Source organism: Chrysemys picta, chromosome 6 (assembly GCF_011386835.1).
Source record: "Chrysemys picta bellii isolate R12L10 chromosome 6, ASM1138683v2, whole genome shotgun sequence".
Taxonomy (NCBI): Eukaryota; Metazoa; Chordata; order Testudines; family Emydidae; genus Chrysemys; species Chrysemys picta.
Genome location: NC_088796.1, coordinates 64,047,835 through 64,075,486, shown reverse-complemented (window position 1 = coordinate 64,075,486; position 27,652 = coordinate 64,047,835). Strand labels below are relative to the sequence as shown.

Below are 27,652 nucleotides of genomic sequence, written 5' to 3'. Positions count from 1 at the left end.
CTTAGCCCTACTTCTTGTTCAGCCAATCGCTCAGACAAACAAGTTTGTTTACATTTGCAGGGGATAATGCTGCCCGCTTCTTGTTTACAGTGTCACCAGAAAGTGAGAACAGGCATTGTCATGGCACTTTTGTAGCCAGTGGCACAAGATATTTACTTGCCAGATGCACTAAAGATTCATATGTCCCTTCATGCTTCAAACATCATTCCAGGGGACATGCGTCCATGCTGATGACGGGTTCTGCTCGATAACAATCGAGAGCAATGCGAACTGATGCATGTTCATTTTCATTATCTGAGTCAGATGCCACCAGCAGAAGGTTGATTTTCTTTTTTGGTGGTTTGGGTTCTGTAGTTTCCACATCAGAATGTTGCTCTTTTAAGACTTATGAATGCATGATCCACACCTCGTCCCTCTCAGATTTTGGAAGGCACTTCAGATTCTTAAACCTTGTATCGAGTGTTGTAGCTATCTTTAGAAATCTCACATTGGTATCTTCTTTGCGTTTTGTGAAATCTGAAGTGAAAGTGTTCTTAAAATGAACAACGTGTGGTGAGTCACCATCCGAGACTGCTATAACATGAAATATATGGCAGAATGCGGGTAAAACAGAGTAGAGGACATACAATTCTCCCCCAAGGAGTTCAGTCACAAATTTAATTAATGCATTATTTTTTAATGAGCGTCATCAACATGGAAGCATGTCATCTGGAATGGTGGCCGAAGCATGAAGGGGCATACAAATGTTTAGCACAGGGATAGGCAACCTTTGGCACGTGGCCCGCCAGGGTAAGCACCCTGGCGGGCCGGGCTGGTTTGCTTACCTGCCACGTCAGCAGGTTCGGACGATCGCGTCTCCCACTGGCTGCGGTTCGCCATCCCAGGCCAATGGGGGCTGCAGGAAGTGGCGCGGGCCGAAGGACGTGCTGGCCACCACTTCCCGCAGCTCCCCTTAGCCTAGGATGGCGAACCGCGGCCAGTGGGAGCCACGATCGTCCGAACCTACAGACGTGGCAGGTAAACAAACTGGCCTGGCCAGCCAGGGTGTTTACCAGGGTGCTTACCCTGGCGGGCCGCATGCCAAAGGTTGCCGATTCCTGGTTTAGCATATCAGGCACATAAATATCATGCAACACTGGCTACAAAAGTGCCATGCAAATGCCTGTTCTCACTTTCTGGTGACATTGTAAATAAGAAGAGAGCAGCATTATCTCCTGTAAATGTAAACAAACTTGTTTGTCTTAGTGATTGGCTGAACAAGAAGTAGGACTGAGTAGACTTATAGGCTCTGAAGTTTTACACTTTTGTTTTCGAGTGCAGTTACGTAACTAAAAAAAACCTACATTTGTAAGTTACACTTTCACAACAAAGAGATTGTACTACAGCACTTGTATTAGAGTAAAAATATTTATAATAAAAAATAATATACACAGAATGCTATATGAAATTGTAGAAAAACATCCAAAATATTTAATAAATTTCAATTGGTATTATATTGTTTAACATTGCGATTAAATCTGCAATTCATCACGATTGGGTTTTTTAATCGCATTTAATTTTTTTGAGTTAATCGCATGAGTTAACTGCGATTAATCGACAGCCCTAAAATAAATCAACAGTATTATAATATTATTCATATTATTCACCATCCCATTTCTTATGCATCCTAACATCTTGTTTATTTTCCATCTGGGGCAGACAGACAGTTTCACAAGAGTGACCGAGGAAATGGACACTATCTCAACAGAGAGCCTCAAGGTTTATTTTCACAAAAATCCCCATACAAAGCCAGGATGCTCTTGGCAGGTGTCCAACTACTCTTCACATGATAGGATCTGAAAACAAGAACCAGTTAAAGTGAAAACCTTGTCTTACAAAAAGAGTTGTTTGACTGTTAGCCCAAAAATGAGTCCACAGTTGGGTATAGACAAAACTCCAAAAGGAAGACCCCTTGTCTAATTAGATAGCGAGAAAGTGAGATCGACAACTGAAGAGTTGGGCTGGACAATTATTTCCCTTATCAGAGACTGGTACCGCATGATCTTTGGCTGTGCCAGATTGATAAAAGTGAAAATACACCTCTACGCCGATATAAAGCTGTACTCAGGAGCCAAAAAATATTACTGTGTTATAGGTGAAACCGCATTATATCAAAATTGCTTTGATCCACTGGAGCGCACAGCCCTCCCCTCTTCCCCCCGGAGCACTGCTTTACCGCGTTATATCCAAATTCGTGTTATATCAGGTCACGTTATATCGGGGTAGAGGTGTACTCCATTTGATAGTCCCTCATCGACTGTGTAGGACAAGCTACATGGCTACAAAACTTCATTCTTCATTCCATGTCAACATATGCTGTGAAGAGAACATTGGGACAGAAAGAAAGCAGAATTCCCGTGGTGTTACTGAAGAACCACACTGGAGCGATCATCTTAAGTAAAAGCTAACTAGAACTGGAGCTCCATCTACCTCTAGGGACAACAAGTCATTGCGAATCTTCAAAGATCGGCCAGAGAATCCATTTTTTACATCAGCTTCCACTCATAAATAGAAAAAATATGTTTTATACATGTTTCTGTTTTGAACCAGTGACAATGGGCTTCATTGATTTAAGTACTCATATATACTACATACCTAAAGTAATGTTTGTGAATTACTTAAAAATAAAATATGTTTGTATTTTGCTAGCAAAGAAAGCATTTTAACCCAAAGGTGTAAGAATAATGTTCAATAAGTAACTGAACAGTTCTCAAAACTGATTTATATACACCTGGATTGGCAAAGCTGAAGAATCTATACTTAAGATTCATAATTCCACATGGTTACCAAAACTTCCTACTTAGGGATGAGAGATTTAGGATAGCTTCTCCATCATATGATGACTTTAGATAAAGTTACTAACTATGAAAATATTTTGTGATAAATTCACATTCTGTGATTATGTTTAGTATAAGATTTTGGTGTGCAGTACTTTGATCTTTCCTTCTTGGTAACATTTGACTATTAGATTTTATTCTTTAAAGCTTTTTTAAACTGTCACATAACTATCTTTATTTCACTTTCTGTAATTTCCCATTTTCTTTTTACAATTGTATTTTGATTAATAAAACTTATACAAGTGAAAAAAAAATCTCAAATCTGTACTTTGGCCAAGCAATATGATTTCCTAAAAACGTATTGAAGATGTAGTATTGTTCACTGATAAATTAAAATTACTTCAATGCATTTATATCGCACTTACGGTCTGTCAGTCTACAGAAAGAGAGAGAGAACTGTATAGTTAGTATATAATGTTTCTGACTGGGATCTACGTTGTTTCAAAAACATCTTGTCAGTTTGGCTTTAAGAATTTACTTCCAATAATCAAGAGGACAATCCTGCTTGTTTTGAAATCATAAACTGATTTCAGAAGGAGTGGACCAAGTCCTAGACCTTTATATACAACACTTTATACATATTTCAACATTTTCTGTAATATGGAACTCCATTAACTAAGCTTTGCTCCAACCTTACTGGAAACAAATGTAACCTTTGGTTTGCATACACAAAATACAGCCATACACTTAATTATTAACATATATACATACGATAGAACACACCTAAAAGGAACTTGAGTGGAAAACATACACAAAGTGAAATTCTCAAAAATAACTCCACTATCTTTTCCATGAGGGACGAGAAAAAATAGAAGGTGCAAAATAATGGGATCTTAATTTATGATTGCTACAATTTTTTCTGCATTCAAAAGGAAAAGCAAAAGTGAGAACTTATCCTTCTCATACTTTAATTTCCTTTTTTAAATAACAAGAAAAAATGTATAGAAGTGTTAGTACAACATCAAGCTGTACACTTCAAATCACAGAAAGTCATGAATATAGGTGGATGTTATTTTTCAAAATTCTGTGATTTTTTTTTAAATACCCTGCTTTAATTGTGATGTACAACAGTTAATGTTCCAATAGCTACTTAAGCTCAGTCATTTTGCATACATGTTGTATTTGACAAAACCTACTTTTCAGGTTACATGTATAGATTAATATGACATCTTTCCATTTAAATGAGTCATAAAGCCACAGAACATACAAGAAGTGTAATGAGACCAAGCTTAAGTTGTTTCATTTATTAAAAAATAGTCAAGAAGAGTAAGGCTATGCAAAAGTTAACTGCACTCTTATTTTTTGCCTTTAAATGAGACCAGGTTGTTCACTACATCATCATCATCTAACAAAGGACTAGATCCTCAGTGGGAGAATAAGCAGAAGCACCGTCTGTACTTTCATGAAAGAAAGCTCCTCTCTGCATGCACTTAAAAAACTGAAAGGGATATGGAAACAATTGTCTCTAGACCAAGACATCATCATTTCTAGTGTCATTTTAATATGATTGCATATCTGAACTTTTAATGTGTATGGTAAGGGTTGACTGAATTCTTTTATTGTTCCTATAGCATCCTAATTAGGGGAAGAAGATGGCAACCTTCACATGGTCCTCCTCCCTGTTAAGTACTTCATCACGACCAAGGCCATCAACATGGCGACTGAATGCTGATCAATCGCCTCGTGATCTATAAGCAACTCAAGCAACAAACTCAAGTGAAATGGTTTTTTTCAGGGCAAACAAACATCGAAACACAGGCTCATATCTATCTGTATGCCAACTCAACAATGAAGGCCTCTTCACTGCAAAATATAATTACTTGACCAAGCTGCTATGCTAACAGAAGATGGATGTCCTCACTACATGGATCATACATTCGCATTGCCAGTACCTTCTACACAAATGGAACATGAAGGACAGCTCAATATGCAAATGTGGAAAAGACATTCAAACCATGGAACATCTAGTGAACCCATGCCCTCTACAGTCCTTCTCCAGAGAGACACCCTTGATTCATTCTATGTCAACAGAAGCCATAGAGAGGATGACAAACTTGGATGTTGACCTTTAATGTTATTTTTCACATTGGCATATGAAAGAATCAACAGCATACTAGGCACTTTACAGTAAAAGATGCAGACAGACACAAGAGCCGTGTACTGAAATATTTACGATCTAAACAGACTAATGAAAGCTGTAGATTGAAAATTTTTATTACACATTTATCTGAGGGAAAAACGCACATCTACCCAGAATCATGTATGGTAATATGCAATCTCCTGCATAACAGAATCTCCTCTGTCCTAGTTTATTTACATTTGGCCTTTAAAAGTTAGCAAAAAAGTAAAAATAAAATAACAAATATTAAGATATGAATTACTAGCACATACACAAAAATCCACAGAATTCTTCAGGGCAGATAAATGGAAGAGGGCACAGCAAACCTAAAATTACAAAAAGCTACAAGGCAAAGGAACTGTCTTTTTAAAAGAAAAGAGGAGGAAGAGGGTATTGATGGGAACTCATCCCAATAAGTTGCCAACGAGCTTCTCTTAAAAGGTATTTATTGTTAAAAATGAAGCAACAATCAACTTACAATATTGCCATATCAGACATGTAAAGAGATTGAAAGAAAATCTGAAACCAAGGGGAAGACAACAGGCTGGGATCCTGCCCATACAAATTATTTTAAACCAAATATACAAGAACAAAATGTTTAGAAGTCATGCAAATTTTTCCTCAGAAAGAGTAGAGCTTCTGTAACATTTTGTACATACTTCCCGATTTCAAGGTACACAATAAAAATATTTCTATTGATCAGGACAGGTATAACAACTTTCAATAATAACTTACATTCACTCAGGTAGAAAGGATGGAGTTAATATAAAAAAAGGCAAAAAAAAAAAAAGAAGGTGGGTGAGGTAATATCTTTTATTTGACCAACTTCTGTTGCTGAGAGAGAGAAACTTTTGAGCCACACAGTGCTCTTCTTCAGATCTCAGACACTCAAAGTGTATGTCTACTCAGTAGAGAAAAACCCGAGGCTGGCCAGTGTCAGCCAACTTGGCTGTTTCATTGCTGTGTAAACTTCTGGGCTAGGGCGAGAGCCCGAGCTCTATGACCCCATGGGGAGGGAGGATCTTAGAGCCCAGGCTCCATCCTGAGCTCAGAAGTCTACACAGCAATGAAACAGTCCCACAGCCTGAATCCTGCGAGCCTGAGTCAGCTGGCATGGGACAGCCGTGGTGTTCTTTGCTGTGCAGACATACCCAAAGTGTCACAGCTAAATACAAGGTGTAACAGAATGTTTAGCATAAGTAGTTAATGCATATTTCAAGGTAAAGTGGCCTGTTAACACCCCTCCACTCAGAGACAGGAAAGGAATGGGGGGGGAGAGAGCAGCTGGGGGTTGTTAGTAGGTTATAGATTGTTCTAATAAGCCATAAATCCAGCATCTCTATTCAGTCCATGATTTTTAATGTCTAGCAAAGTTATGAATTTAAACTCCCAGGTTCATCTTTTTAAGGTGTTTGTGCACGTTTCCTTTAAGGATGAGGACTGATAGTGATCACTCTATATCTGACCTTTGTAAAAAGTGTTCATCCACAGGTGATGTGGTGCTTTTGTTTTTTTATCATTTTCCTGTGTGAGTTCATTTGAGAGCATAGTGACTGCCTGGTTTCCCCCACATAGTTGCTATTGGGACATTTATTGCACTGGGCAAGGTACCCCACATGTTGTGATAGGCACAAGTAGGATCCCGGGATCTTGAAAGGTGTGTTGCTCATTGTAGCAGTGAAGATATGTCTGCAGGTTTTATATCTGTTATTCTGGCAGGGTCTGGTGCCATTTTGAATTGGTTTGTCCTGGTTTGTGAGGAACCTGATTGGATGATGAGCTTGGAGAGGCTGGGGGGCTGTTTGAAGGCCAGAAGAGAGGGTTCAGGAAAGATTTCTTTCAGGGTGGAATGAAAGTTGTTTGGCTATAGTTGTCTGAGGATACCCCAAGAGGTGTTCCAGTGTGGGGTGTAGGTGACAACGAGGGGTGTGTGGTCGAAACGGGTTTTATTTCTGTATTGAAGCAGGTTCTCCTGGGGTATTTCGGTGGTCCATTCCATGATGTGATCTACTTTGCTGGTGGAGTATCCTTGTTTGGTGAAGGTGAGTTTGAGTGTGTTAAGGAGATATCCCTGAGATACATTAATTATAAATTTCCACCACAATTTCAACAACCATCACTCATTAATTAAACTCTATCTAGAACACTCTCACACCAGCAACAACTTGCAGGACGCCATAATCAGCTTCAACAATGGAACCCTACAGACAACTATATACAAGAAACCCACGGATCACCACATCTACCTCCACAGATCCAGTAACCATCCCAAACACACTAAGAAATCTGTTATCTACACCCAGGCACTCAGATACCATAGAACGTGCTCCGAAGAGAAAGTCTAGGATATATGCATGTGTTAACTACTTATGCTAAATATTCTGTTCCACCATGTATTTATGACTAAGGCTACGTTTATGTCACAGAGGTCATGGAAGTCACGGAATCGGTGACTTCCAGAGACCTCCGTGACATTCTCGGCTTCAGCCCCAAGGGCTGCGGGACTCTGGAGCTGGCAGCCAATGGGGCCCCATCAGTGTTCCGGTGACAGCAGCAACAAGAGGACCCCTGCAAAGTTTCAGCGATGGATGACAGCCTCGCGTGGGAAGGGGATGCCTCGGGCGAGAGGCTGGGGGTGTCTCATTTTCTCTTTGGGAAATATGGTCAACCTGGAGCTCCCAGCCAGGGGGCCCTCCTGCATCTTCCAGCTGCAGCGGGCAGAGGGCAAACCTCACAACTCCCAGCCACCACGGTGTCGGGGGAAACCAAGGAACCTCAACAGACAGGTCACGGCTTCCATTAATTTTTATTTATTGCCCGTGACCTGTCCATGACAACATCTTAACCTTAGCTATGACATTCTGAGTAAGTTTCCCAAACCTGAAGAACAGCTTGAAAGCTTGTCTCTGTCACCAACAGAAGTTGGTGCAATAAAAGGTAATACCTCACCCATCTTGTCTCGCTAACATCCTGGGACCAACACAACTACAATACCACTGCATAAAACAAAACAAGAGGCATGCAGAAAGTCCACACAGAAAAGTAGGCAGGTGATTAAAGAGGCATCACACGTGGATGCCTCTTCAGGTTTTAAAAACAGAAATCTAACATATGTGCAAGCTTGATTTTTACCATCTACAAGAAAGCTAACATATGAGGCTAGAGGGAGCATCTAAGCATCCCCGTTATACTTCAAGCTCTTTTACGTTTTTTTTTTCAGTCTGAACATGCAGTAGTAGAGTTATGTTAAACATTTTGTTTATAAACAGTGTGCTTTTGTTGCTTATGAAGACACCCACTGTCCTAAAAGTAGGAATAGTTTATATTAGATATTTGCATTTATTTTAATCACTAAAAATAAAAATTCCTTGTTGACTTTGCTTACTAACTGGGGTACAGGCCAATTTCTAACTATAAGTTTGTTTTTAGTTTGCATTCCTACACATTTTAGAAGGTTAAAAAAGCTTTGGTAAGTTTAAATGCTGTGTTCTAGGGAACTGGTTCAAATACCAGACAGAGACAGTCTGAATTTAAGCTAGTGATACAATGAGGGAAAAAAACCTCCTACTTCACACAGGATAAGGATATTTTTAAATGGTTAAATATGAAGGAGAAGCCACTTACCTTCCGAGCTTATGAGTTTCCAAAATGATACTAGAAGATACAGCATATGGAGTGGGGCTTATGATCTTTAGCGAGGGGTGAATCATCTTCATGTAGATGCTCTGAATAACCCCTGTATGCATACTGACATCATCAGTAAAGACTTGGAGGCAGAGGATACTATGGTAACCATGCAATGTGCTGAGAGACAGAAGCCTTTAATTGCTTTAACAACTTCCTGGGGCTCTAGCTACCAGGCTTCGATTTGCTAAGTAGGAAATGAAGGTTGTCACAGAGGCACTGAATGTGACACTGAGCTGAAAGAACTCAATGAATCCTGAATCTATTAATTGTGATGTGATTTTTAATGATAAGAGTCATAGCTTGAAGCCATTACTGATATTCTTCCAACATCTACAGAAGTCACAGATCAAGTAATAATATTGTCAGATATCAATTTCATAAGCAGTCCTATATTGTTTTCCCAATTAACACATAGTAATATTATTACATTAAGGCAGACTTCCTTTTCTTCAAAGTGAAGACTTTGTTTTAATAGGATGTACATGTATGCTTTTGAGGGTCAATGTACTGGTAGCAACAGAAACTGAAGCCCTCGTTTACTTATAGGTCAGGTACTGTATAATACAAACAGGCATGCTCTAAAGCTTCCGTACACCACACCACACCATTATAGTTATCCTTCATTCACGTCTCAGCTTTGATGGCTAATCTGCCAATACATTACTTTGGAAGGACAAAGCTCAAGTTAACAGAGAGAACTGCATAATGACATGATATCAAAAGAAGCCTATATAGCAAGGTTTCTTTGGTAGAGATTTCTAGTGAATCCACTAATATCACTTCACATCTTGCCATAAAGAATTCATCCTGGTTTTCAGGGTTTTTGTTTGCTTTTAAGAAAAAAAAAAATCACACACACACACACAGATTTGAGGTGTTTAGTATTGAACAGTTTGCCTTTTTGTTTCTTAGAAAAATCATTTTCTATAGCTTTGTCTAAATTATGACAAAGTTTAATCTGAAATCAGTTTTATTAGCTTATGACAGTTAAGCTACTGGCCTGAAAGCAATGATCAAGTAGTCACTCAGCTTTTAATTATTTAGTGTATGTGGAGCATGCACACAAGCCCCCTCCCATGCTATTTCCCAACTTAATGCTCAACTTGAGCACAAGTGAACAATTAAAAATCCCTTTCTATTTCTATTTTTAACATAAAAACTTGGATCAGTGTTTTATCTGTTTCTTGTAATTCAACCTGCAAGCTGAAATCCAAATATATTTTTACACTATTTTTATATTTCTAGTTTTAACACCTGTGACACAATTCACTTTTTAATATTAATCCATTTTTAAATGGCACATTTTCTAAAACTACCTATTTATTAATAGGAAAATAGTTGCTTGCACCAGTATTTTCTTCCATACTTGAGCAAACTGCTTTTAATCTAACATTCATTTAAAGTAATGTTTTCCCTTAATATTAAGCAGATTTTCAACTGTTCTGAAATTTAATCCCCCCCACACCCCCCAACAAGTATTATGAAACCACAGAGTGTGGCAAGTCAGTCTCACTTCAGTCCCCGGCAAAATCATGGAGCAGGTCCTCAAGGAATCCATTTTGAAGCACTTGGAGGAGAAGAAGGTGATCAGGAACAGTCAACATGGATTCACCAAGGGCAAGTCATGCCTGACCAACCTGATTGCCTTCTATCATGAGATAACTGGCTCTGTGGATATGGGGAAAGCGGTGGAGGTGATATAGCTTGACTTTAGCAAAGCTTTTGATACGGTGTCCCACAGTATTCTTACCAGCAAGTTTAATAAGTATGGATTAGATGAATGGAATATAAGGTGGATAGAAAGCTGGCCAGATTGTCCAGCTCAACGAGTAGTGATCAAGGGCTCGATGTCTAGTTGGCAGCCGGTATCAAGCGGAGTGCCCCAAGGGTCGGTCCTGGGGCCGGTTTTGTTCAACATCTTTATTAATCATCTGGATGATGGGATGAATTGCACTGTCAGCAAGTTCCCAGATGACACTAAGCTGGAGGTAGGGATAGGGTCCTGAGTGACCTAGACAAAGTGGAGGATTGGGCCAAAAGAAATCTGATGAGGTTCAACAAGGACAAGTGCAGAGTTCTGCACTTAGGAAGGAAGAATCCCACGCACCGCTACAGACTGGGGACCGACTGGCTAAACAGCAGTTTTGCAGAAAAGGACCTGGGGATTATAGTGGACGAGAAGCTGGATATGAGTCAGCAGTGCGCCCTTGTTGCCAAGAAGGACAATGGCATATTGGGCTGTATTAGTAGGCGCACTGCCAGCAGATCCAGGGAAGTGATTATTCCCCTCTATTTGGCACTGGTGAGGCCACACCTGGAGTATTGTGTCCAGTTTTGTTCCCCCCACTACAGAAGAGATATGGACAAATTGGAGTGAGTCCAGCAGAGGGCAACAAAAATGATTAGGGGCTGGAGCAAATGACTTATGAGGAGAGGCTGAGGGAACTGGTGTTATTTAGTCTGCAGAAAAGAAGAGTGAGGGGGGATTTGATAGCAGCCTTCAACTACCTGAAGGGGGGTTCCAAAGAGGATGAAGCTAGGCTGTTCTCAGTGTTGGCAGATGACAGAACAAGAAGCAATGGTTTCAAGTTGCAGTCGGGGAGATGTAGGTTGGATATTAGGAAACATGATTTCACTAGGAAGGTGGTGAAGCATTGGAATGGGTTACCTAGGGAGGTGGTGGAATCTCCATCCTTAGAGGTTTTTAAGGCCCAGCTTGACAAAGCCCTGGCTGGGATGATTTAGTTGGTGTTGGTCCTGCTTTGAGCAGAGGATTGGACTAGATGACCTCCAGAGGTCTCTTCCAACCCTAATATTCTAGGATTCTATACAAAATGTTCTCAAAAGGAGGTCTTCAACATGATACAAGCACGACCACCACCACCACTTACACAGCAGCGGTCCATAGTGCTGGGTGTCCATGACCACACTGTACAGCTTTATTTCAGGCATCTAAGAGGTCCACAAGGTTATTAATCTGGCTGCATCAAATCAGTAATCAAGAGTGGTAGCATGACTGTCACCAGTCCGTGACCAGGCAGTGTCCCCTCCTGACCTAAGTCTAATCTTCAGAGCTCAATGATAAGTATGTCTAACTCAAAGATTACATGACTGAATTCTCTCACACCTATTGAGGAAGTATCTAGAAACACTAACATTACCCTGCCAATCATTAACCCCTTGCCAAGAGCCACCTGACACCTCTTGCTGAAGACATACTTATTTGATCATACTAAAACAGATTCATGAACTTTAAGCAAATACCCAGAGACGTCATACTCCTTGTTTCCTTTCTGTCATATTAATTACCCTCCACGTTTCTCCTAGTGTAGGGGTACTGCTGGTTAGGACAGGTAGGAGAACTGCAGCTGGGCAGATTGCATACTGAGTGTTCATCCCTTCAGTTTATAGACTGAATCAAATGGCTTTGCAGGGGACCCCAGATTTGTCATAATGAGCCATAAAAGTGTTTGACCACCCTCTACCCCGGGAGCATGTGTAGGGGTAAAGGGCTAATCCTCTACTGTTGGGAAACAAGGAGTGAGAGAGGAAGAAGAGTGTGAAGTACAAACCAAGGGAGGAGAAATGAGACTCACAAAATGAAATTAATGGTTTCTGCATAATGCTACATCCAAATTCTCAATCCTAAATAAGGAAACAATGAAATCTGTACAGTTATAGCAAAAAGTAAAAATGTTAGCTTTGTTGAAAACAATCATTCTCAATTATTCATGTCAAGCTTGTTCATGGCTCTCTCTTTTTAGTATCGGATTCATACCATGTTAGCACAGATCAAATCTAATTCATTTTTAGAACTGTAGGACATCAGCAGTGACCTTTCCCAAATGCATGCATTTAAAATTGTGGGAAGCAAGTCCCAGTTTTAGTACCTCACAGTAAATTCTAATATTTTAACCTTCCTTAAATCTTTGACTATAACACCAGTATTTATGTACAGAAGTCAATACAAACAGACACACTTTATGAAGTAATTCTAGATACACTGCTTAAGCATAATTTATAAGGCAGAGAAAACAAATGCAAGCCTTTTATGCACTTGGTAGCCAGATAAGTAGCATCTCTCTGACCATAAAGATTTTATGCATCCTGACAAAGCATAAAAGAGGATAAGGAAAGTCCTACCAACCCAAGGAAGCTAAGAGAGCTGGAGCCATCTGACAGTGCTACTGGCTAAATGTTTAGGAACCCATCTTTTCATGGTGTATTTCTTACAAAATAGATCTGTGCTGGCATTCTAAATTTTGTAGTTTAGTTACAAAATCATCCACTAGGTTCTACTGTACAATTAGTTCTCGAGTTAACTCAATTAAGGCTGCGTTCTTAGCTTGGAAATCAGACAGTTTTCAAATGTCACTGCTAGAGCTGGGCAAAGCTCGAGATTTCCAGTTCATGGAAAATTATACTCACATCTTTGACTAAAAGATGCATCAAATGAGCACTACCCCCATATGTTGTAAATTTCAGGTTCTCTTCATTATCTTCTACATTTCTTTTCATCTTTACTACAGTTGCAGCAGTGTCTATGACAAAGCTACATACCTGACACTTGAATTTTTGTTCAAAGTTTGTTATAAGCTTTTACTGTTACTGCTTTTAAGTATTCTACTGTATAGGCATTTCATGATACATCACTTATGTCTTTAAGACAGACATTCCCATCTTCTTTTGTCACACAAGCACGTTATTGGATCATTGTATACATGGCTTCACTCATCAAGACAGATTTCTCGTCAATGTTTTTTGCACACTGTTCAGTTTCCTTCTCACATACTGTATGCAGCAACCTTCCAACAATCTCTGCTAAGCTGGGTGGAGTGTAGCTTGATCATAATGATTAAACCATGTCAATGAAATGTTTGTTCTGAACAAGACAAAAGGAAGAATTCGTTGCACAAACAAACCAAGCAATCGTTCATCTGTGGAGTCTTGCTAGAATTTACATAAGAACAGCCATACTGGGTCAGACCAATGGTCCATCTAGCCCAGTATCCTGTCTTCTAACAGTGGCCTGTTCCAGATGCTTCAAAGGGAATGAACAGAACAGGGCAATTATTACATGACTCATACCATCTTCCAGTCCCAACTCCTGGCAGTCAGATGTTTAGGGACACCCAGGGCATAGGATTGCATCCCTCACCATCTTGGCTAGCAGCTATTGATTGACCTATCCTCCATGAACTTCTCTAATTTTTTTGTGGCCTTCACAACATATCATGGTAACAAGCTCCACAGGTTGACTAGGTGTTATGTAAAGAAGTACTTCTTTATGTTTGTTTAAAATCTGTTGCCTATTAATTTCATAGGGTGATCTCTGGTTCTTGTGTTATGTGAAGGGGTAAATAGCACCTCCTTATTCACTTTCTCCACACCATTCATGATTAACTAATCCAATTCTCCACAAAGCAAGCATGTTTTGCATTAAACCAGTAGACGTCTCTAAGTCAAAGCTCAATAAAGGCTAATTTAATTTTAAATACTATATGTTATTGGTAACATAAATCTGTCACAGTTTTGGTGGAGAACTGTGTGTGGGGGGAGGGGAGCCTGCAGAGCACACCAACTGGTCTGCCCTTGGTATTTCATGTTTGCTCTGTCCGGCACGGTTGGTATTTCATGTTGAGAATTTTATGATTCAAGGTGTGCCCCACCCTCAGCCGTGGTATGACTGAGAAATGGAGGGAGGTTTAGTGTCCTCTCTCCACCCCGATCTGCGGTGGAAGGGTGCAGGTGGGTCTACCCCCAGCTGTAGAAGTGACGGGCAATAGGAGGAGGACTTAGAGATCCGCGCTCTGAGCTGAAGAATAAAATCTTCGGTGCATATACCCTCAGCCGTAGCATAACTAAGTAAAAGAAAAAAACTTAGGGTTTCTCGCTCAGCCCCGGTGTGTGTGTGTGCGCCCTCAGTGGTAGAGGCCAAGTAATACAGAGGGAGGCTTAGCGCCCCTTCCTCTGGCCCAGTGGGGTAACAGTGAAAGCCTCGGTACCAGCGTGGGCAATGTGAAATCTAAAGGGATTAATAAAACCTTAAGAGTGGTACTAACGGATTGTGACAATATGTTCAAAAACCAGAAGGGTACAGCTGTGGACTCGGGAGTCCCGCAGTCGTGGGCAATGGCATCAACGTTGGGTCCAAGGCTGGATGCACAGGCATTAGGGAGTGCGGACACGGGAGTCCAGCTGCCCGGTCCGCTGGTGTCACAGGAGGCTGGTGAACCTAATGCCCAAGCCACGGGGAAGGCAACAAAAAGGGATGGGACCCTGTTGCCTCTTTGAAAGGAGGGTGAGGACCTCTCCCGGTTGGAGAGGGCTCTCACCAAAGTGGGATACAATCCCTGGGGTTCTGTGGCGGAGCTCCAGAGAAGCATAAATACTTGACAGGATTTATTAGACCTCTATGCCAAGTATAAAAAGCAGAAGCGTGTAAACCTAGGGACAGCTGTGGGATTGATATGGACTGCAGCGGCTATGTGGTACCAAATGTTGTTGGGACAAAAAAAGGAGTTAGGGAAAAGGGAAGCAGTGTGCACCTGACAACTAGTGAAAATTGAGCAATAAATAGCACAAATTACTAACCAGGAGGCAACCCAAGCCTACGCCCACGACAAGTTGCAGGCCTTGAAACAAAACTTCCAAGCAGAAAAAGGCAGAATGCACCTGCCTGGAAGCACTGGCTAAGCAAGTACCGGTCCTTCAGGGACTTGTCAAAAACTTGACTATCCATGCTCAGCATATGCCGCAACAGCAGTGTGCTCACCATGAAAAGAAAATTGAACAGTTAAAAGGTCAATTGGCCATACGTTCTGTCCAGGTGGCAGCCATTATGGCGGGTGAAGGGGGAGAAGGTCATGTGTATGGCACCCCCAACTATGAAGAAGAGCACCCTGTGGGGGGATTACAAAAAAAAAAAAAAAAAAGAACCAGGATGGGTGGGGGCTAGTTAAGAAGCCCACCCTCCTTGCTAAATTGCCCATGGAAAAGAATGGTTCAACGAAAAAAACAGGATTGGGTCCAGACAAACAGGCAGGCAACAAATAAAAAAATTTAAAAACAGGTTAAAAGCCCTGTTTGCATAGTAGCAAAAGGGCATAGTGGCAAAAGTGAAAAAAAAGTAAGTGCAAACATGGAAAATTTAAATCCCTGAAACAGTACTTGAAATGGTAAAATCTGACTTAAGGTGTCATTTTGGAAAATAAACAAGTAATATAAGAAAAAAGTAAAAAGCTAACTCTGTAGATGCTGGAGCAAACTAAGCAGTTAAAGGTTGTAAAAAATGTGAGAGAAAAAGAATTCTTGATTTCTTTGCACCCATTCTAAAGAAAAAATGGGCCCTTTTCCAAAAAGAGTCTGTAAATAAGCCAGGCAAAAAAACAATCTAATTTAAATCATTTAACTATAAACAATTTAGTCAAATTTGCTAAAAAAACATATGGGGTGTCTATTAAAAATTAACTGCCCCCAAATAAATATAAATGTAATCTATGTATAGCTGTATAAAAACAAGCGGTTAAAACAATTAAAAAAGGCCATAAAACTGGTCACAAGTGCAAATCTCACCCACCTAACAGTGGCCACCGCCGCCCTCAAACATACTGCCAAATTGGCCCTTCACACGCAAAATACCTTGCAAAAATTAATTAAAATCATAATTAAGGCCAAAAACCAACTAACAAAATTCTGTGTGCTCCCAGCTCCAGCAATATTTAACCCAACAAATCCGTAGCATTCAAAAAAATGTGCTCCATAAAGCCTGGCCAAAAAAAATCCATTCCCACTCAGGGATTCCCCAGGAGCAATGGCCTTTTCACTATTTCTAAAGGCTCACTAACTAAAAGTGCACAAATATAGCCTGCTCCTTCACGGCCTTTGGTCCCATAAAAAAAGTATGGGCCCCTGCTATAAAAATCCAACCAGGCCTTTAAAAAGGCTGCCTCTAAAACTAAGTAATCCATCACAACATGCAAAAGGTGGGGCCCCCAATAACATGGCTAAGCGGTATGTGCTAACTACATCTTCAAACTATTAGCACATATAAATTTCAAAAAGCAACACTTGGCAATTGTGGCCTATGCAGCCCCCTCAAATAATGTGTAAAAAAAGGCAACGAGGGCCGCTTTTATAAGGTGGGTAACACACCTGCTGAAAAGGCATCAGAATATGTCCTCACTAAAGCTCATGTGTTTACCAATACCTCTGCATGTGTTGGGAGGACCACCTACCCCAGGCTGCCCATCAATGTGCTATTACACTCTTAGGCACAACATTTTCGGTGCATTGGCCAGCGGTTATGCAAAGTATAGTTAATATCTCTAATTATGTTGTGTTTAATTTTTCATAAATTACACCCAATGTTTTCCTGCCCTTAATGCACACCCAAAACCAACTGTGTTCCAAACAAATGCCTCCTCCTTTATGGTGTTGCAGCACACATTTAATCTAAAAAAAGCTGCCTTTACCACAGCCATCCAAATAAAACATCTATGCCAACAAAAAAATGTGCTCTGCTATGTTACTAATAAAGCCAAAAGCCACTACTGTCTGGTGTATACAATGGTTGCCGCCCTAATAATGTTGTTTGTGCTATATTGCTGTTTATGTAAAAGGTCTACTGTAACCCTAACCACCATGTCAGAGGGAGGGTGGAAACCAAAATGGTGACCCCTCACAACAAAATGTTGATTCGGGGTGGGGGGGGGAGGGACTGTCACAGCCCCAAGAATCCCTTCCCTCCAGGGTCCCACAGGGAGGCAGATCAGCCTTGTATGTTGCTAACACTGGTGCAGGCATTGCAAAGCGTGTTAGGGAAGGGTCAAAGGTATAAGTGTGAAGTAAAAGATTATTTTGCAGGTTGCGAAAGGCCGAAGAGGGAGGGAGAGAGCAGAGAACGGGTTAACTCGACACTTCAGCTAGTTCAGTAAGAAGATAAGACGCTGACTCCAGCCCAAGGCCGCAGCACACATCTAACTCTCGGCTGCCGCCAAAAAAGATGGGGGGCCTATTCCACCCCGACCAGCCGTGAGAAAGGAGGATTCTGCTGAACAGGACTGCAGGGGCTGCAAAAACGAGCGAGACAGTGAAAACCAGTGGGGGGGAAAACAACCGTTTTCGCATCCCTGAGGCTGGTGTGTTTTGAGAAAGCTAAGAAAGCCACAAAAGACCGGTTTAAACTGGTACAAAAAGCACCAGGAACAGTGAGGTCCCTAAACAAGATGCCCCCCCCCAAAAAACCCAAAACTTAAAACCCTCCCAAAAGCTAAAGCAAGTCAAAAATCAACAGCAGACCCTGGATGACCCATGCACGGGACAAGAACTCCCGTACATCCTTCCCCCTCTTCTTCTTGTGTTACACCCAGGCTTGGCCAGCCTTGGATAGTGCGGGTATAAGTATAAAAGTGGGTTAGGGCTTGAGACACTAATGCTTTCTTCCTTCCTCTGAGTGACATGGGAAACCCCCAGCACTCTCCGCTGTTATTTTATTATTTTATTAATAAAGCTTTAAAACTCAGTCATTTGGTGTGCTCCATCATCTCCTCTCCTAACAATCCTGCAGCCTCAGCCTGATCATCTAACACCTCAGGCAGATTGGTAACAAATCTGTCACACTATTAATCACTTTTTAAATCTAGAAGAGTAGTTACACACTGTAACTGTTTTTATTACACTATTAATAAACATGGGGAAGTAGCAATACACCACCTAATATAATGGTCACGTTTAAAAGCCAACCCCACCCACCCACCTCACACCCAAGTCAAGCTCTCCTAGTTCAGTGTTGGCCTAACTACTAAATGTGAACTCTTCTCTTTTCTTTACACTGCCCAAGTACAAATTCTAGTAGATCTGATTCGCCACAAAAAGTTTACAATACCTTGAAGGGTTAAAAATTCAAAGGCTTCAATGAATTTTACATAGAGTAGAATAGTCACTTTTATCTGCAAAATGTAGTCATGCAGCTTTTGTCCATAGCCTGGCATGACGTTTTTGTAGTTCTTTGCTTGAATGCTTCCCCTGTGACTTCAGGTAACAAAACCCAGTACCTTGCAACACACAAGGCAACTTTTCACTGAACCTTATTTATACTTTTTAAGCATTTGCAATAGTGCAGCTGTATGCAGTGCTATACCTTTAATATCACATTTGATATTTTGTAATTAGGACAAAGTTACAATGCTGTCACATGCACTAATCTTATCAAAAGGATGTATTTCTATATATAAACACAAAGAGACAGCAAGGTCACTTACACTGAGAAGTTCATCTAAATGCCCTATAACAAGTTTAGCAGGTATACTGCACAAACTACATGGTATGCCATTAAGTAGCTCATTCCAGGCTCTCTTTCCAGTCTGTACTCATGTAAACAGCATTGTCTGTCACAAACCCCAACATCTTTGTGTGCAGAGAACAAACTGTTGTAGTGTTTGCAACACTTTGAAAATGGGCTCCAGAATACCACATTCCAATGACATAGTTTGAGGCTCACTACACCTCATTGTTCAACATTAACATGTCCTGTGTCATAGAACATATGTGCAGGTGGACTACATGCACAACCACTTAAGAGCAAGCACATTCATTTCAATTACCTGGTCTGGTCCACTTCAGGCCCTATAGTGCCAGATATGTGACCACATTTGCCTTTTTCTTTAAAAAGAATTTTATGGGGTAGGGTCTGCCAGACAGACCTTTGCCAATGTAAAGAGATTTCAAAAGGTCTGAAGTAACACTTTTGCTTCTAAAATGCTTTGTGTAATGTGTTTACAACCAGTGTGTGCCTAGACACTTATATTAATATATCCATATGAGAAAGCATGCAGAAAAAAAGATGTTCAGTAGATGTTTCCTGCAGTTCAAGCACAGCTCTGAAGATTAAAGTCTGCACCTGAATACAGCACTACAATACCTACATGCATTTTAGTGCTTGTAAACATTGATCCTGTAAATGTATAAGCAATTTTTCTTGTCAAAGACAGCCAGTACTTCCTTTTAGAAATATATCAGAAAGGCGGGAACAGCAATGCACACAATAATACCCACCTACGTTTGAGAAGGTGCAGCAGTACACATTCATAGTGTTTATGAAGGAGGAGTACAAATGTTGCCACTCAAATTATACTTCAGTGTACATTTTTTGTGTTAGTCAAGAATTCCAACCCCTCATTTTTATATGATTATAGATATATACAGAGAGAGAGAGAGCGTGCGCGCATTCTGTTCTGGGGCATGTACTAACACTAAAGGACTACTTATGTAGAGAACCACAGGGTTCTCTTCTGTCAACCCTCCTGTTCAACCTGTATGTTCAGCTTGAGGAGATGGCTTCCAGTATAGTCACTGATATGACAGTACGGCTTTATATCTCTTTCATTGAACACAAACAGTGAGGTTGTTTGGTTTTTCCTAGCGTCTGGCTGAAACTGGTGCTTGGAAGACGGATAACTGACTAAAGCTCAAACCAGAACAGAAAGGAGATGCTGGTTAGCTGTACGGAAAACCAGAGGGGATGGCAAAAAAATAATATTTGCTCCTTTGAATATACCCACTTTTTTACAACGTTTATATTGTAAGAGCTTCTGTTGAATTCTCTGCTGCTTCTGGATGTCCAAAAAAAGTGTCAGTGGCCAAGAGTGCTTTTTATATCTATGCTTAGCAGAGAGGTTGAAAAATTTCCCCCTGGGTGCAGCAGACCTTGTCTTCATTATCCATGCCTCTGGACACTTCCAGATTTTATTTCTAAAGTGAGAATTACAGTGCATTTGTAACAGTGTGCAGATACACGAATGCCTAGCCTGTTCCTGATTCACACACATACTCCAGGGAGGGGCCATAACAATTGATCGAAGAACAAGGAGAGACTGCCTGAGAGAAGGCCATCCTCCTAAACACAGAGGCTGTGGGTGTGGGGAAGAAATCCCAAGCTAGAGAGTATTTTTGTGTTGAATTTTGATGTTTGTTGTCTGATTCCTGTGACCAAGAGACACAATTCTTAGAGACCATTGTAAAAGGCAATCAGATCATCTGACAGTTTTTTTATGCTGAAACTCTTTACTGGTTTACAGTGTTTCACACATGGAGCATGCTGTACCTGTGTTTCACGCATTGGCTACCAAATAATTTCCAGGTGCAAATTACAAGTGTTAGTTCTGATCAATAAAGGACTTCATTATTTGATTACCAGGCATCTGAAACCACCATCTCCCTACATGCTCTCGCCATCTGGCAGCCTAGATTAGCAGGGACGCTGCCAGTCCATAGATTTGTTCAGCTGTGACAAGGAGCTCTCAATGGAAGGTCCTCAACTCTGGAATTTGCTTCCCCGCTTTGATCCAACATGACCTAAGTTTGTTCACCTTCAGGACACATTGAAAGGCCTATTTTCTTAGGTTTTTATTAGAAAGGATGATTCACAATGTCCAACTTTGTTTGCTTGCTTTATTAAAGGGAGGATGGACACTTTTTTTTTAATTAATTCAAATAAAGGGTATGTGTTTAAGTAAGTGAGATTGAAGACTGAAAATTTGACATTCCAAGGATAAATAGTATCACTATGAATCCACCTCAATAATAGAATTTATCACCACAAAAATATTTGAAGTGGGATTTTTCTGACAAAGATAAATAAATCTGGAAACGGTGACATTTGGCCTGTTTTTCTCTTGCCATAGATCACCTCCCTACCCCTCATCCCTTGAATGTAAAATTGCCTATGTAGAATATGTATAATAAGTCTCCTACAAAAGAATACTGAACTTTAAGTATGCACTAGATTGGAAAATATTTGGAAAATATTAGGAAAAATTGCTTCCAGGAGAAAATTTGCTATTTAACTAGTACTAGAGCTTTTGTTGGCATGAGCCAAAAATTTTACAAAAGAACCAATATTCTTTTAAAAAGAAAATTGAGAGGAGTGGGGTTTAAATGAAAATGTTCTAGCAATACACACTTGCATACAAGAAAGAGTTTCTGAAGTCGTGCTTTTAAAAAAATATTTATGATCTTAAGCCCATTATGACAAAGTGACAATTTTCTGTAATATTTTTATGCCCATGTGTGCCTCAGTTTCCCTCTCTAGTTTGCATTTCTTGAAGAAGGGTTAGGCCTGGTCTATACTAGAAAATTAAGGTGTCTTAACTAAGTCACTCAGGGATGTAAAAAATACACACCCACCCTGAGTGGCGTAGTTAAGCCAAACTAACCCTCAGTGTACATACACAGTGCTAGATCGACAGAATTCTTCTGTTGACCTGCTGCCTCCCTAGGTCGATCACCTATGCTGATGGGAGAATCCATCAGAGCAGGTAGTGTCTGTACTGAAGTGCAGCAGCAGCGCAGCTGTGCCACTGTAGTGTTTTAAGCATAGACATGCCCTTAGAACCTCCTCCTGTAAGTGTTTATGTCACACAACTGTCTGAGGTGGCATGGATGGGTCATTAATAGGGCTCTACCAAATTCACAGCCCATTTTGGTAAATTTCACAGTCATAGCATTTTAAAAATCTTGAATTTCACGGTGCTGTAACCGTGGGGGCCCTTATCCAAAAGAGGGACACGGGGGGCGGGGAGACAAGACTACTGTAGGAGGGTTGTGGTATTGCCACCCTTACTTCTGCACTGCCTTCAGAGCTGGGTGGGCGGAGAATGACAATTACTCGCCAAAAACTCAGCTCCGAAGGCAGTGCTGACCCCAGCAGCAGCAGAGAAGTAAGGGAGACCATACCATGCCACCCTTACCTCTGCACTGCTGTTGGCAGCAGTGCTGCCTTCTGGGCTAGGTGCCTGGCCAGCAGCCACTGCTCTTGAGCTGCCCAGCTCTGTGGGCAGCACAGAAGTAAGGGTGGCAATACCATGACCCCTCTACAATAGCCAGATTTCACAGGGGAGACCAGATTTCATGTTCAGTGATGCATTTTACATGGCCATGAATTTGGACTCTAGTCATTACAAGGACTGACTGAAAACCTGATACGTATCTATGGAGAATCCAGAAAGACAATGGGAGCAATGGCCAATGTTCACACCTAGCAACCAAAAAAAAAAAAAAAAAAGAGATTTTCCCCTACATCTCAACAGGGAAGCAGAGCAGAGGCCCCAGCTTGAGATCAATAGACTGAAAGGTGTCAGAATATGGGGATAAGAATTGGCTTTTGGGAGGGCCTCAGCAGCTCTCACCTGGGACTAAGGACAAAAGGAAGGGAGCCAGAGTCAGAAAGGGAGTCCATAACAGCTTGGCTGGCTGATTGCACTGGTTTGGCCAGGATAGACTATGGTTTAACCTTCGACTCTCTCTTTGCTAACCTAAGGACTTTCAGATTCTGTATGCTAGATGACTAATAAATTGTTATCTTGTTTTGTAAAGGCTGCCTGCTGTTGCTGCAAATACTAAGAGAGCAGTGCACCCTGAAGGGGACTAGTACAAGCCTCACACAAGCCTGACTTAGCTGGGTTTGATGCAGCGAGAGAGAGAGAGAGAGAGATCGCTGGTACTGGAAGGCCCAGTCGCAGAGTCTTGAAGGCCACAGGCCTGCCCCTGTGGAACTGTATGACCCTTTGGGATTCAGCAGAAGAGATTGGTTACAGCCTGGGGAATAGACCAGACCCTATGGATCCATGATACCTGTACCCACCCAGATTTTTTACAACTTTTGTTCTTAGTAGCAGGGAAGAAAAAAACCCACAATCCTTCATATTGCCAAGGAATAAACCAGAGTTGTCAAAAGATAACTGATGGGTATGATATAGTTATCAGCATGCCTGCTATGGATCATAGTTGAGAAAGCCAATCTCAGGTCAGACTGTTAAAAAACTGTGCAGACACTCCCACACTGGTGGTATATTCTATAGATTTAACCAAACCAGCAACAAATGTGTGCTCCTGTATCAACACTGCACGTGGAGTTATGAAATTTTGCTATATGTTTGTAACTCAATACACTCAATACACACATTATAACAAGATAATAATACGCAGGAGATAACTTTCTGAACAATACCTCACAAAGCATACCTTGTTCAAGATTTATCACAATTTTGTAACAGTGGTGACCATATTAGTGTAGACGGTCACCTTCCCCTTTAGACAACATCACAACAGTCATTCTTGAAAACTCTGAATAGCTTTTTGAGAAGAAAAAAAAAATCTGTGACCTGGAAAATAAACTCCAAAAGATATCAGACTGGTAGGTAATGCCTAAATTGCAGACTGAAGCAAGACTAAAAGATTCTTTTCTAAATAAATTATCATCAGGAAGAGAAAGGGATGTATTTGCTTTCCCTATTCAATGTGCTGGAGAACAGGGAGTTTCTAAGCAAACTAGTCAGTCTACTTCCTTCCCTTCCCCCTCCTTTCATATTTGTGTCAAACTGTGCCAAAATGTATTTTGCTTTTACAGCAAGATTAACTAAAGGGTTTATTTCAGTGGAAATATGTACAGTATACATTTTGTATCCACTATGGATACCTCAAGTGTGAGGACAGGAAAGAAACTGACAGCTCATGTACTGCAAAAAAAAAAAAAAAAAAAAAAAAGCCTCACAGGATTCAGATATGTAAGATACTAGATTGCTTGAAGATGAGACCCAGTTAGCTGATTTACAAGGTCTCCATTAGTGCCCCCCGTTTCTGGTGGATATGTTAAATTACTGATAATAGGAGTGTTACAATAGTTGTTTTAATTGGGCTCAGATGACAAACCCAAATACACACAAATACTAATACAATGTATATTTTAATCCCCACTACGGCCAATTCTGTTATTCAGGTTAAATGGAAGTTGACAAGAGCTACGTGGGACATGTGATATTTTGGCCAACATACTTTTTCTTTAAAAGCAATTTCACCTGTCTTCATAATGACATTGGATTGACAGGAAGAAGCAAACGCTCCAAGGTAGACAGCTGACTGCAGTGTACATCAGAAGCAAGAACACTACCCTTGGGCAAAGCACAGTTGGTAACAATGGCAGCCACTGAAATAAATGACTGCTAAATTATGGGTGTACAGTGGTTGATATCCAGGTGGACTGGTATAAAAGTAACCCTATACAATTCAGAAATGGACCAAAAGATTAATTTGACTATCTATCTTAAAAACTGGAAGGAAAACAGGAAACGCTCAGTAAGTTAAAAAAAAAAAAAAATCAAACAGCTAGCTAGTTTTTAAGTAAATAGCCTCAACGGTGGAATGCATTTGCTAGCAATACATAGAATACTGACACGTAGTAAAATACTGACCCACAAAATTTTTAAAAAGGTTAAAGGAAGTTATGGAATGTAGACCCCAATAACCCCTTTTTAGGGCAGGTCTACACTTAAAACACTGCATCGGCGCAGCTGCACCAATGCAGCTGCTCTCCTGAAGCACTTAAGTGAAGAGATTCCTGCGCTGACAGCAGAGCTTCTCCCGTCAGTGTATTTAATCCATCTGTGCGAGAGGCAGTAGCTATGTCAATGGGAGAAGCTCTCCCACCAACATAGGCGCTGTCTGCACTGGGGGTTAGGTCGGTATAACTATGTCACTTGGGTGTGGATTTTTCACACTCCTGAGCGACATAGTTATACTGATACACATCTGTAGTATAGACCTGGCCTTAGTTAGGGGAAGTAATACTGTGTCAGTCTAACGCTCCGCAATACAGATTTAACAAACAAACAGAAAGGTACAACTAAGACATGTTCACATTGATCTACCTATGTGACAAACAATCAATAAACTTTCTTGACTTCACTGAAGTAGAAATGTAGTAAGTTAATTTAAGTAGTCCAGCTTCAGAAGTGACATTAATCTAATGTCCCTTTTAGTGAAATTTGAGAAGTACCACAAGTTTAAAATCAGTAGGTAGAACTATTGTCCTTGATAATATTCCCAGCCCTTCATAAGAGAGGGTGCAATAAAGATTAGCATCTAACGAAAGCTAATATACCAAATTACTACAGTTGATACTGTAGGATTTCAGGCCTCAAATAATTACGGTAACTTTCAAAGGTATTATCACAGTGCTGAGTTGATGTTTTCAATGGTCTTATTCAAGTTCTTGAACTACTAGCATGGATAAATACATCTGTTCACCCACAAACTGACCTAGATAGCAGGTAGGTCAAGTTAGTCTTCATACGCACCAAAGAAATGTAACAATGGAGGCATAAATCACAGTTTAAAGCAGCCAATTTTATCATGTGGTTAGAACCCAGAGAACCCAGCATTGAAAGGACTCCTCTGAAGAAAGACCTTTGCCCTAAGAACATAAGCTTACTGTTCCACTGGAAGTTCATAGTGATTGTAGGAAGAGAGTCTTGTCCTGTCTACAGTCTCCCAACACTGCTGAGATAAGGAGTCTTACATGCCCTCAGAAAGCACGCTCCATTCTATGCTAATCTGCTCCGTGAGTATGAACTTCAGTCAGGCTGCGTTCATCTAATAAAAATATGATTCAGAAAAAGGATCCATAGCTAAAGGTAGGTATTAAAGTGGAGAAACTTGTATTCTGAAATAGAAGATTTCTAAATCCCAATAACACAACACTTCAATGTTGGCTTCCCTAATTTGCTTAAGTAATTGAAAATCATTAACAGTTAATTAGGCATACCAAAAGCCATGTGACAAAAGTAAACCTAGTACAACAGATGGTGCAGAATTCACAAATTATAGTACACTGGAAACTCAAACATGTAGGAAAACAGTCAGATATAAGAGAGCCAACTATAGACAAGCACCTGTAGGTAATACATATTTTGATGATATGGCTATAGAGGTGGGAGTTATGAAAAAAAAAAAAGAGGAGAAAATTAAGCTACCTAGGAAAAGGAAGATTCTCAACTGTAGTATTAAATTAATGACTGACGGAGCTGGTGGTACCACCTATTATTAATGTTTGCTGACAGTTATCACTTTAAAAAAGTAGTCCCTGTTTTCAGTTGCTTATAAAACTTTGTCATATTTTAACCATTTGGGCTGAAGTGAATTTGTTTGAGAAAATTTCATCCAAAACTATTAAGCCATTTCTAAGAACCAGGCTAGGGAAAAATATGTTTTTCCTATAATAAAATGTTTTAGCGACCATTTCTTTGAACAACTCTCGTGCCCCCATGCTTTGGATCTAGAACTTGAACTTTGGCAGATGCAGCGCCCCCATGAAAGTGGGCCCTAATTTGGCCAAGTTATAAGCCTTTGGGGGAAAATAATGGAAGTTCACACATGCTTAGTAGACACCACTTAGATGTTAGCAGCTATATTCCCCGAAGATTCCATCAGACTGGGCATGTTCCAACATGCAGCTGAGAAGGCCTTTCTAGGCAACTGCAGCTCTGCACTGCAGTGAGCTATGCTGGATTTGGTCCAGACACTTGAAATGAGAGCAGAGAGACCGTCTCTCCTGTGTTCTCAATGACCTCTCTGCTGGGTTCAAGCAACATGGAGGAGGAAGCTGCCTAATTCAAATGTAGATGGGACAAGGAGACTAGGGAGGAGTGGGGGTGATGAGAATGGAAGCTTGGGGTGGGAGGGGGACACTTGAAACCAGCAAGGGAAATGGAGGAGGGAGGAATAGAAGTCTGAGATCAGATGAAGAGCGGGGGGCAAACTGGGACTGAAAACCAATGGGGCGGGGAAGACAAAGATACTGAGACAAAGTGTCGGAGGGACACACACTGAGATTGGATGAGGAGCCCAAGAAGAAAGACTGGGCCCGGGAGCCAGTGGGAGAGGAGACATGGGCAAGGGTACTTGTGCAACTGCATCCAGAAGGCTGCTCTAACTTGGGCTGGGTAAGGCCCTGTAGGGACAAAAATATGGGAAGCCAAAAGGTGACTTAAAGCCACCTTTGCTCTTCATTCTGCCCCAGAATATCTTCCCCCCAAAATTTGCAGTCTCATCTTAGCAATTAATAAATTGCATCTTTTAAAACTGAATCTGCCACCATCCAAAGGAACTAACAATATAAAGGCTTCCCCAGGTTCAT

At 40.8% G+C, this 27,652-nt stretch overlaps 1 protein-coding gene across 17 annotated transcripts in view; it reads right to left on the bottom strand.

Annotated features, from left to right (window-relative positions):
* PAM (peptidylglycine alpha-amidating monooxygenase) overlaps positions 1-27,652 on the bottom strand; it is a 236,942-nt gene that overhangs the window by 196,451 nt on the left and 12,839 nt on the right. Inside the window, exon 1 of one of the 17 annotated variants that reach the window (XM_065550241.1) lies at positions 8,620-8,900. The exons of 14 other annotated variants lie outside the window; for them this stretch is intronic. The gene's annotated coding sequence lies outside the window, so the exon portion shown is untranslated. Of the gene's footprint in view, positions 1-8,619; positions 8,901-27,652 lie in introns of those variants that run through there. 2 more of the 17 variants (XM_005303796.5, XM_065550243.1) reach the window with 2 other exon arrangements.